General features: G+C 36.2%; 1 long non-coding RNA gene across 1 annotated transcript; it reads left to right on the forward strand.

Annotated features, from left to right (window-relative positions):
* Window positions 1-1,534: 1,534 nt before the first annotated feature.
* On the forward strand, window positions 1,535-2,677 carry LOC114386498. Its single transcript, XR_003661094.1, has 2 exons — window positions 1,535-2,304; window positions 2,412-2,677. It is a non-coding gene; the product is annotated as an uncharacterized LOC114386498 (long non-coding RNA).
* Window positions 2,678-4,335: the final 1,658 nt, after the last annotated feature.

Below are 4,335 nucleotides of genomic sequence, written 5' to 3' on the forward strand. Positions count from 1 at the left end.
AAAAAGTCTAAGATTTGTCCCAAAAGGCATTCATGGAGAAATAATTGGTATAATGAAAACGATTTCATCAATTACGTATCAACAAGCGGTTAGCACAGTGGCACGAGTGACTTATTTTATTATAATTACCTCAGCATTATTATATTTTAATAGAAGATTAACGCTTATTAACCTATACATCTTTCTTAAAATGTCATTCTCTAAACTAAACAATGCTCCAATTATTGAGACTCAACTTGCATATATCTTACATTATTTGAAACAATAGGCCAAGGGCAGGTTTGCTATACGGCACACAACTAATTACACTAATTATATGTGACATTTCGTGAAAATACACAAAATTCTCCTGTTTTTTAAGTTTAGTGTAAGTTTTTCAAACAATTCACGATGATTGGTGTAATGTATAAGGGTGTGTCGGTGTATATTTTTAAGAAATTAAGGAGGTGGTGTAGCAATAGAAAAAAGAGGTATTTGTATAATTTTACAAAACCTTAGGATAGTTTGTGTAATTAAACTCTAATTTAATTAAAAAATTATTAGCATGAGTAATATTTTTTATTAGGTTAAATTTACTACTACACATAATACATTTTATGTCGCTGCTATTATATTGGTTCTTTAAAAATCGATGTAGTAAATGACATAGTGGTATTTTGGCATTTAATTCCAACTATACAACATTGATTGTTTATAAATTGATGTAGAAAACATAATTTTACATCAATTCTTATTTTTACCGATGTTGAACTAGTAATTTAACATCAGAGAAAGTCTATATTGATGTTGAAATTGAATTCTAACATTGATTCAAAGTAGAACTAATGTTGAATTATTTTCTTTTCTCATACGTATTTGAACTCTCGATCCACTCTTTGCACCTGCTATTCGCAAACCTTAGTCTCTCTCAATCCTCTTTGCTACCATGAACCTAAACCCTTCCCCACCACCTTCCCTCCACCATGAACCTAAACCACCACCACCTCGCCTCTATCGCAACCTCTCCACTATGAACCCAAACCCCTATCTCCATAATTCTCCATTCCCTTGCTTTCCCTCCAAATACCTTAGATTCATAATTGTGACCACATGGGCACGAAAAAAAACCCACCAACCCAACATTGTCTCGACTAGCGTCGAACCTCAAGTGTCACACCACCATGACTTTGTCGTCACCCCACTAGTAACTATCTTCTCATCCTCCCCCATTTTTGGTCTTCCTTCTCTTTATCTCACTCTGCTTCTCTTTGTCAGTAAGTGTGTGCCACCACACCAGAGGTGTTGTTTGATGTCGGTTGTCGTGATCGATTCTTACAATAAGTTTTATCTTACTACTTGGGCATGATTTCATCATATATTTTGTGTAATTATAATGTCTATTATTGGAATTTTGTGTTAGTGTGATAGAGTGCTAATAGCTAAACTAGGGTAAACGTAGTAGAGACTACACTACACTACAACTATAGAGAAAATAGTTCATTAATTCATTCATGACATAGTCTTCACAATATAACATTAATATACCTAAGTTGGGGTAACCTTAGGGAAAAGAAAAACAAAACCCTAAATAACATTAATATACCTAAGTTAGAAGTAATTTTGATGGGCCTAGAAGTCTCATAGTTGGCAATCCCATTATCAGTATTCCCATCTTAAGCAAGAACCTTGTCCTAAAGGTTCATTGAAGGAGATGGTGAGTCATAGATGGCTAACGTGGATGGTGGGAACAAATGGTTGATGACAACACATGATTCCTTAAGAGAAGTGTTGGAGTTCAAAACCGTGGGTGCTAGTGGTTTTGGAAGGGTGGTATTGTCTTAGTGGGAGAGAAAGAGACATTGGATGTGAGAGCCAGTTATAAAAGAGTTATTGATGTCTCCCAAGGAAAGTGGTTGAGAACGGGAGAATGGTGAGTGCTCACGTGGCGATGTGGTAGATGTTGGAGATCGGGAAAGATTATCCAACATAGGAGAAATGGTTAGAGTATATGGGGTAAGGGTTTCGATTTGGATGGTGGGGATGAGTGCAACTTTTGAGGAGGGAGGGGAACTCAAAGAGATTTTTGTACTTGGGATTTCAATTAACACTTCAGAAGTGTTTGGAAAGATAGAGGGTTGGGTTGGTTTCTTGTGGTCGACTAAGAGAGAGTCAAGAGTTGTGGGAGAGTTTTGGGGTTTATGGTCATTGGAGGTGGTCAGAGGGAGGTGGTCATTGGAGGTGGCCAGCTTCTGTGAGGATCGACAATGGAATGAAGATTGACAATAGGGTTGAAGGTGGATCTATACCCAATCCCCTTCAACAAAGGTAAGATCCCTTCAATGCTTATTTGCTTGATCGACCATTTGTTGTCTTGACTTGTGAAGATTCCCCTTTAATGAATCTGAGATGTCTTTACGCTGGTGTAAATTAAGATCTAATGCCAGAATTGGAACTGAAGCTAAACCAGGGACATATTCTGGAAGAGCAAGGGGAGGGAGACCAGAAAGGGATTTAAAGGGTGTCATCCCTATGACAGAATGATGAGTTGTATTATGCCAATATTCTACTAGATGTAAATACTTGAACCATGAACGAGTGTGCTCAATAGCAAAACATCTTAAATAGGCTTCTAATGTTCAATTAACTACCTTTATCTATCCATTTATTTAATGGTGGTATATGATGTTGAACTTGAGAATAGTCCTTTGCAAGCAAAAAAGTTCTTTCCAAAATTAAGCTCTTGTGATCGGTGTATATTTGAAAATGTGTCCCTAATAAGTACTGACACCATTTCTTAATGGCTTTTGTGACAACATATAATTCTCTGACATAAGTTGAGGCAGACTAATGGCGAGGGAACATTTGCTTGTTGAAAAATGCCACAGGGTGACCATTCTAGGAGAGTATTACGCCAATAACAATTGAGGAAGCATCATTTTCCAACTTGAAGATGGCATTAAAATCTGGAAGAGCCAAGACTGGAGTTGTGGTGATGAGCTCTTTGAGTTTTGTAAATGTCTGTGAGGCTTTTGTACTCCAAATAACTACATTTAATTTTAACAAAGCGGTGAGATGAGCAGCATGTGTGGCATAGTGCCAAACATAACGACAGTAGAACCCCATGAGTCCTAAAAAACATCTAAGGGATGTGTGAGATTGTGGCAAATGCCAGTTTAAAATTGCTTTAACTTTTCTAGGATCAAGAGAAACACCATGGTAAGAGATAATGTGTCCTAAATAATGAACTGAATCAATAGAAAAAATACACTTGGAAAATTAACAAAAAACTTATTAGTAAGCAACAAATAAAAATTTAATTGCAAATGAACCAAGTGCTCTTAAATGAAATTGTTGTAAATAAGAATATCATTAAAGAAAACAAGAACAAACCACTTAAGGTAAGGTTTGAGTAGGTCATTGATTGTTGATTGAAAGAATAAGGGTTCATTAGTAAGCCCAAAAGGCATTCCTAGGAGCTCATAATGACCACCACAAGTGCAAAAAGCTATTTGTTGTGTATCCTTTGCTGCCACATGAATCTAATGGTAGCCAGATCATAGGTTAATTTTTGTGAAAATTGGTGTTGATCCTAATTCATCTAAAAGCTCATCTATCTGGGTATGAGAAATCTATCTTTGATAATTACATCATGTAGAGAGTGGTAATACATATAGAAATATGAAGTTCCATCTTTTTTTTAACAAGAAGGACAAGAGATGAAAAAGGGCTATGACTAGGTTTTATAAGATCATCCTTAATAATTTATGTGATGATTGTTGTCATAGCTTCTTTTTGGGAATGAGGGTATCTGTAGGGTTTTGAAAAAAAATTAAGAGTAGGGATGGATGAGATTTTGGACTGGGTTGAGAAGGTAAAGGGTAAAGTCAAATATTTGGGAATGTGGGTTATTTTGGGATTGGGGTTCAATGGGTTCAACTGATAGTAAATGTAGAAGGTGTCAAAGTTGGGCAAAAGTGGAAAGATAAGGTAATTGTTTGGCATCCCCATGTAAGGTAATAGATTTTTGAAGGTGGGAAAAGGTAATTTGAGGAACTGCAAAGTTAGCAGTAACGGTGCCAAGTGTTCTCAGCCATTGCATTCCTATAACCACATTAACCCTCTTTATAGGTAGGAGGTAGAAGAGAATTGTAAAATCATGACCTTGCAAAGTAATAGAAACTTCTTTACAAATTCCTGAACGTTGTATTTTAACCTTGTTGCCTACCATTACTGAGAATTTGGGAGTTGAGGAAATAGGAAGGTTTAAATGATCAACAATATGGGGTTGTAAATATTATGGGAATTGCCTGAGTCAATCAAAACCATCACTGGAAGCCCATTAATTAGGCCTTGGAA

Source organism: Glycine soja, chromosome 15, assembly GCF_004193775.1.
Source record: "Glycine soja cultivar W05 chromosome 15, ASM419377v2, whole genome shotgun sequence".
Lineage (NCBI taxonomy): Eukaryota > Viridiplantae > Streptophyta > Magnoliopsida > Fabales > Fabaceae > Glycine > Glycine soja.